This window comes from Tauraco erythrolophus, chromosome 3, assembly GCF_009769465.1.
Source record: "Tauraco erythrolophus isolate bTauEry1 chromosome 3, bTauEry1.pri, whole genome shotgun sequence".
Classification (NCBI taxonomy): Eukaryota; Metazoa; Chordata; class Aves; order Musophagiformes; family Musophagidae; genus Tauraco; species Tauraco erythrolophus.
In genome coordinates, this window is record NC_141467.1 from 71248654 (window position 1) to 71256101 (window position 7448).

The 7448-nt window shown below is 41.0% G+C and overlaps 1 protein-coding gene across 1 annotated transcript in view; it reads left to right on the top strand.

Moving 5' to 3' along the window:
• The window catches only part of ZFHX4 (zinc finger homeobox 4), a 129774-nt gene that overhangs the window by 120762 nt on the left and 1564 nt on the right, over positions 1-7448 (top strand). The window lies entirely within an intron of this gene.

The following is a 7448-nucleotide window of genomic DNA, read 5'->3' on the forward strand; positions in this document are numbered from 1 at the left end:
CTTGCAGACTGAAGCTCTCCCATTCATCTTCTAACTTTACACATTCATATCAAATATGTGCACAGCAGAGTTAGGGAGCTGGTTAAGACTCCTCACCTCATTTTATCCAGTAATTCCACTTGCTGTTGATCTCTAAACTTTGATTTAGAAAACAACTCACTTTGGCAAGTAAGATAGGGGCTTAATCACCAATGTTGTTAGACATACTAAGACTTAGCACTGTCTTCTTTGTTACCCAGCTCTGCTTTGATTGATGATGATCATGTTATTGTTTCCCTAAGTGGTGGTCAAAGCATCTTGTTTTTCTCTTCATTGGATCAGAATGGCTTTCCTTCCACAATGGAGTCTCTGGCTGAGTGCCCTCTGGCTTTTGTCAAATGGTTATTGGCACAGAGAGTGCATATAAAGGAAATATAAAGTTGCTGTATTTCCTTCTTAATGGCATACAATGTCCAGGTCCAAAAATGGCTGGTCGTTGTTCATTAAAATTATAGATATGGTTTCTACATATAACTTTGCTAAATAGCTTTGGTTAGGTTGACCTTCAGGTAAAATGAGCTCCAGAAAACTCAGGCATTGTCCATACTACTACATGAAATTTGCTTGGGAAGATCTTATTACATTCTTTTACTCTTAAAAACGGGAAGTCCTCATGCAAATGGGGAATGGTCATGGACCCATGATAGCCTCTCAGCTGTTTTCAGGAGTTGTTTTGGCGAATGCTAGTTGGCCCAGGTCAAAACAGCGCCAGTGACCATTTTTACTGTTTAACTTTACAGATGGTTTAGTTTCAGTTTTTGGGAAATGTTCACTGGTACTGTTTAACTTGCTAGTATCAATGTAGCCTCAGAGTCTGTAAATTTTCCTTTTAATAATACGAAAAGTATTATTACAGGCCAACTGATACATAATAATTTGATTTTCAGATTTTCTAATTTCCACCAAGTATCTCTTCTTTGAGACAGATTTAAATCATTAGTACCATAGCATACACAGTGCACTGCCAATTGAGATGGATTTTTACTCCCTTTCATCTGGCATATTCTTAAGGTTAATTAGCCCATTGTGGGCAAAACCCACGGTGTAAGCCAGCTAGTAGAATCTCATTGCTAACTTTTTCTTCTACCATATGCTAAATAGCCCCTACGTCCCCCTTTTGTTGCCTGACAAATACTTGCATGCATAAATCTCCATTCCCTAATGATACATAATGGAGCAGTCATAGTGAATGGAAAAAAACCAGATTATTTCAATCATTCATCATAGAAAAACAGTAATATACTCAAATGTTCTTCAGTGTGTGCTGAACACTAGTATTTTCTTCACCTAATTAACCCATTTCTATTTTCTTCTCCACCCTGCTTTGGCTGATAGTTCACATTCATATTTGATGCTAAGAATTGTTTAAGAAGCATCTTTTCGGAAGCACAGTTGCAAGCAACCTTTTCTTTGGCTACAGTTCTTCTAGCAGTGTGTCTATTCTCAGCCAGCAGGACAATTGTTCTGCATCATTCTTTGCATGAAGGATTTTCTGTAGCTAGCTCCCTGATGACTCACTATCCTATACTTCAAGTCTACTTCTTGTGAATTCCACTGCAAGTGTGTCATTTCTTCTTTCGGACCCAGTCCTGAAAGTGCACTTCAGAAGTCTCACTAGGAGCCCTTATATTCAAATATTTATCTTTTTTCACTGCTGCTTACAGGATTCGTAACTGTATTTCCTGTGTCAAAGCCCATCCATTCTGTCCTACATGTTTGTTTAAAGGACAATGTCAACATTAGTAAGATGATCACTTTTAAAGAATATATTTGCTGTTTGCTAAGGCAGGGAACTAGTGAAACTATAATAGTAAACACGTTTAAAATTCTTTTTTGTGTTTCTCTTTACTCATGCCAGACAGAGAAATTGGTCTGATTAGTTTCACTGGTTAATACAAGTTTATGAGGGATTTCACTTTTATGTTCTTGTATCCAGTATTGTTTATGGGTTTCCGAAAATACACAAAATCCAGATAAACTCAGCAAAATACTATTCTTTTTTAAATGCAATATTTGCTTTTACAAAAAGTTTGAAATGGAACACTTGAAAATATTGCTAAATCACAAAAATTTTTGCTCAAACTGGACTTCTATTTGCAAAGATTATTAGATTTGTCAAAATAAGATTCATTTCTGATGGAAAGGAACCATTAACTTTAAATTCAGATATTTTGTTCTAAAACAAGCGATTTTTAATGTCACAATTACTGTGTGGTTCTAGGATGATATGTTGAAGAATCCTCTCACCTGTGGGATATGTTTCTCTAGATAATGTAACTATACCATCTTGTGGGCACGAAATGCTGAGCAAGGTCTCAAAATTTCTGTTACGTTTGCTCAGCCTAATTCCTATTATGGAGTTATTTGGAGGAATTCTAATTCATACAGAATTTTAGTTCTGGCTCATATTTGTTCTTCAAGTCTCTTCTTATTTTCTAACTGACTGTAGATAGAAGGGTTGACCTGCTGATTTCAGCTCTTCTTAAAATTTACATTCTCTTTTCTTCTTAGCTTTGTGTTTTTCCTATGATCCCTTGCATAAAACTAGTGCTTCATCTTGTTCTTGCTATTAATATTGGTTCTATGAACCTTTTAATGTCATCATTGTTACCATAGGTTCTTTGCACATCGCTTAAGCCTGGGCTGCCTTGGAGATTCACAGCAGCTTTTTCCAAGAATGCGCACATCACTGGGTAATATGTACTTAGTGGTTTTTGAAATCTTATCTAGAGAGAAATTTGATTCAGCAGCAATTACTTTCCTTAATACTAGGGCACTAAATTCTATTCTCTGTTTGCTTTTGGCCCATTGGCAGCAGTTTCATTTTTATATTTTTAGCCCTCTGACTCCTCCAAGAGAAAGAGAAGTCTTTCCTCTTTGATAGTTGCTTAAAAGAGTTAGCAGGATTACAATGTTTCTTCATGATTAGTGAATTTTTATTCTACATCTCTCCCATCTGGAAATGGGGCATTAGCTTAATCAAGTTTTCTTAATTTGGTTTTGGAAACACTAATTCTACGTTTAAACTTCCAATAAAAAAGGTGGATCTCACTATTCTATTCTAGCCCGTATAGATATTTCATAGAATCAAAGAATGGTTTGTGGTTTGGGTTGGAAGCAACCTTAAAGGTCTAGTTCCAGCCGCTCTGCCACAGGCAGGGATATCTTCCACTAGACCAGGTTGCTCAAAGTTTCATCCAGCCTGTCCTTGGACACTTCCAGGGACAGAGCAGCCACATTTTCTCTGGGCAACCTGTTCCAGTGCCTCACCACCCTCACAATGAACAATTTCTTTCTTAGATCTAATCAAAATCTACCCTCTTTCAGTTTAAAGCCTTGTCCTGTCAATGTGCGCCCTAGTAAAAACCCCCTCTCCAGCTTTCCTGTAGGCCACCTTTAGGTACTGGAAGGCTGCTAGAAGGTCTCCCCAGAGCCTTCGCTTCTCCAGGCTGAACAGCCCCAACTCTCTCAGCCTGTCTTCGTAGGAGAGGTGCACCAGCCCTCACATCATTTTTGTGGCCCTCTCTGGAATTGTTCCAACAGGTCCATGTCCTTCTTATGTCGGAGGCCCCAGAGCTGAAAGAAGTACACCAGATGGGGTCTCATGAAAGCAAAATAGAGGGACAGAATCACCTCCCTCGACCTGCTGGCCATGCTGCTTGGGATGCAGCCCAGACTACAGTTGGCTTTCTGGTGTTCAAGAGCACATTGCCAGCTCGTATTGAGCTTCTCATCAACCAATACCACCATTGCATTTTGACTTTGTTGAACTTTGTGAGGTTTGCACGGGCCCACCTCTCCAGTCTGTTAAGGTCCCTCTGGATGGCATCCCTTCCCTCCAGTATGTCAACCAGATCACACAGCTTGGTGTCATCAGCAAACTTGCTGAGGGTGCACTCAATCCCACTGTCCATGTCACCTACAAAGATGTTAAACAGCGCTGACTCCAATATTGACCCCTGAGGAACACCACTCGTCACTGGTCTCCACTTGAATATCAAGCCATTGATCGGAACTCTTTGAATGTGGCCATACAGCCAATTCCTTATCCACCAAGTGGTTTTTTCATCAAATCTATGTCTCTCCAATTTAGAGACAAGGATGTCATGTGAAACAGTGTCAAATGCTTTACACAAGTCCAGGTAGACGATGTCAGTTACTACTTCATCCAGCAGTTCCCTCAGGACTCGCAGATGTATCTCATCAGGTCCCATGGACTTGTGCACTTTCAGGTTCCTTAGATGGTCTCAAACCTGATGTCCTACAGTGGGTGATTCTTCGTTCTCCCAGTCCCTGCCTTTGCCTTCTGCAATTTGGATGGTGCGACTACAGCACTTGCCACTGAAGACTGAGACAGAATTTAACTGAATTCTGTGCATTTCAACTAAATTCCAAAGAATATTCGGAAAATAGAATAGATGGATAGGGGAAGAGCAACTGACATTGTCTACCTGGACTTATCCAAAGCATTTGATACTGTCCCACACGACATCCTTATCTCTAAACTGGAAAGACGTGATTTTGATGGATGGACCACTCGGTGGATAAGGAATTGGCTGGATGGTTGCTCTCAAAGAGTTGTGGTCAACGGTTCAATGTCCACGTGGAGGCCAGTGACGAGTGGTGTTCCTCAGGGGTCGGTACTGGGACCAGTGCTATTTAACATCTTTGTTGGAGACATGGACAGTGGGATTGAGTGCACCCTCAGCAAGTTTGCAGATGACACCAAGTTGTGTGGTGTTGTGGACACGCTGGATTGAAGGGATGCCATCCAGAGGGACCTTGACAGGCTGGAGAGATGGTCCTGTGAGAACCTAATGAAGTTCAACAAAGCCAAGTGCAAGGTCCTGCACGTGGGTCGGGGCAATCCCATGCACAAGGACAGGCTGGGCGGAGAATGGATTGAGAGCAGCCCTGAGGAAAAGAACTTGGGAGTGCTGGTTGATGAGAAGCTCAACATGAGCCGGCAATGTGCGCTGGCAGCTCAGAAAGCCAACCGTATCCTGGGCTGTATCAAAAGGAGCGTGGCCAGCAGGTCGAGGGAGGTGATTCTGCCCCTCTACTCAGCTCTTGTGAGACCCCACCTGGAATACTGCATTCAACTCTGGAGTCCCCAACACAAGAAGGACATGAAGCTACTGGAACGAGTCCAGAGGAGGGCCACGAAGATGATCAGAGGGCTGGAGCACCTCTGCTATGAAGACAGGCTGAGAGAGTTGGGGCTGTTCAGCCTGGAGAAGAGAAGGCTCCGGGGTGATCTTATAGCAGCTTTCCAGTACCTAAAGGGGGCCTACAGGAAAGCTGGAGAGGGACTTTTTACAAGGGTGTGTAGTGATAGGACAAGGGGCAATGGCTTTAAGCTGAAAGAGGGCAGATTTAGGTTAGATATAAGAAAGAAATTCTTTACATTGAGGATGGTGAGGTACTGGAACAGGTTGCCCAGAGAGTTTGTGGATGCCCTATCCCTGGAAGTGTTCAAGGCCAGGTTGGATGAATCTTTGGGCAACCTGGTGTAGTGGAGGATTTCCCTGCCCATGGCAGGGGAGTTGGAACTAGATGATCTTTGAGGTCCCTTACAACCCAAACCATTCTATGATTCTATGATTCTATGATTCTATGATCTTGGCTGCTCTGGGCATTATCAGTGTGATCAGACTGAAGAGAACATGATGTGTAAGGGTTGAAGATGTTGAAAATAGAAAGAAATCAGAAAATTCCTAAGTAGCTGACAAGACCCAAACCCGTGACAAAGCTGGGGCAGCAATTGAATTAATTGCATCGTTCATGCTTTTTCCATTTACAGTATTTATCATTTAATAAATTTTCAGCAGACTCCTCACACAATTACCTGTTACTTCCTGTTGAAAGCATAGGGGCGAGCAATACCGTCTTCGATGTTATTCTGCAGTAACTGTGGCAATTACCCACTTTTTAATTATAACTGTTGTGACTTGTTTCCCTGTACTATCTAATCCGTGCTCACAATGCGTTTTAACTCCTTAGTGTTCCCCTACCATTAAATAGGAGTAATGACACGGTGACAAACATTAAATGGCCTCTTTGTTAAATCTGATAATTATTCCCTTTGAATCCTAATTGCTTTATTCCTAAGTAATGCTAAGCACCTGGATATTGATGATTTAAACGTCATTCTTGTTCACTCCATTAGTGCTTCCTAGTAACTAATACCCATCTAACCTCCATTACAGAGCCTGCATTTATTGTTCTCTTATCCGTATGATAGTAGGCTGTTCCTGACATTGCTTCGCTCTTGCAGTTCTGTGTGCATCACACAGTTTGTATGCTCTTTTCTCTAGCAAACTTACTTGCCTGAAAAAATGACAATGGGTGTAATGTACAGCCTCTTACAGTTAGTTGCCTTTTCTACCCTGTGCCATCATTTAATTTTCTGACCAACTATACATCTCACAGAAGTTGCTTTTTAATAGACTGTTACCAGCCACTGCACTATATCTGGTACTTGAAACAGAGAAAAGATTTCTTCCATTAAGTTATGAGGCATACTTCTTGTGTGTATTCACCCTCCAGACAGAACCAGTTCATCCTTAGGTTGCTTTCTCTAATGAGGTGGAGGACGTCATGCCTGCATACTTCAAGTAAACCGAGAACAGCAGCATTCCTGTGTCAAAGTACTTTAGTGCTATTACACTTATTTCCCAGCAAATACTGCATTGACCTGATTGTCATGGTAAAGAAAAGCTCTTTTCAAACGCTCAAAAATGAAAATGTAAGCTGTGTGGTGTCCCAGTAATGAACAGCATTGACCTGATTGCTTGTTCTGTTAGTTTTTCAAATGGTCATTTCCTGTTGATATTTACTTATCTAAACATCTTTCTTTCTTTATTATTATTGCATTTTCCCCCAGCAACTTGGATGAAGATCCCTTTTTATTTGAGAGCTAATTACTTGTAGTGAGCACCATAATTACCAGGTTTCTTAGGTGAAGGATGTGTGGGTTATATCATCCCAGATGCATGATAAAAATTAGTTAAAATGAACAACAAAATAGAGATCTCTCAGAGCATCAATTAGAGGGAAGCACTCTCACTGTGCTTAATGCTTCTTTTCTAATAATCTACTACTGAGCCTACGGAAGAAAATGAACAAAAAAGGAGAGTGCTATTTCTACAGGTATGAATCTGATCCTGTCAATGGAGCTGGGTTGACGTTCGCTGCGTTTTGTGGGACTTTTCTGTAGGCAGAGATTCATGTATGACCCCCATGCTAGTAGAATCAGGATTATAAAAGCTATTGGTTTTGCTGTAGACTGCATATTATGAATTTAAGGCTGTAAGACTCACAGAAGTGTACTAAAAGCCATTTCAAAATGTGGTTTATTCATGACATAGGTAATTCTGGAACACGTGAGAAATGCTGCATGTTACAAG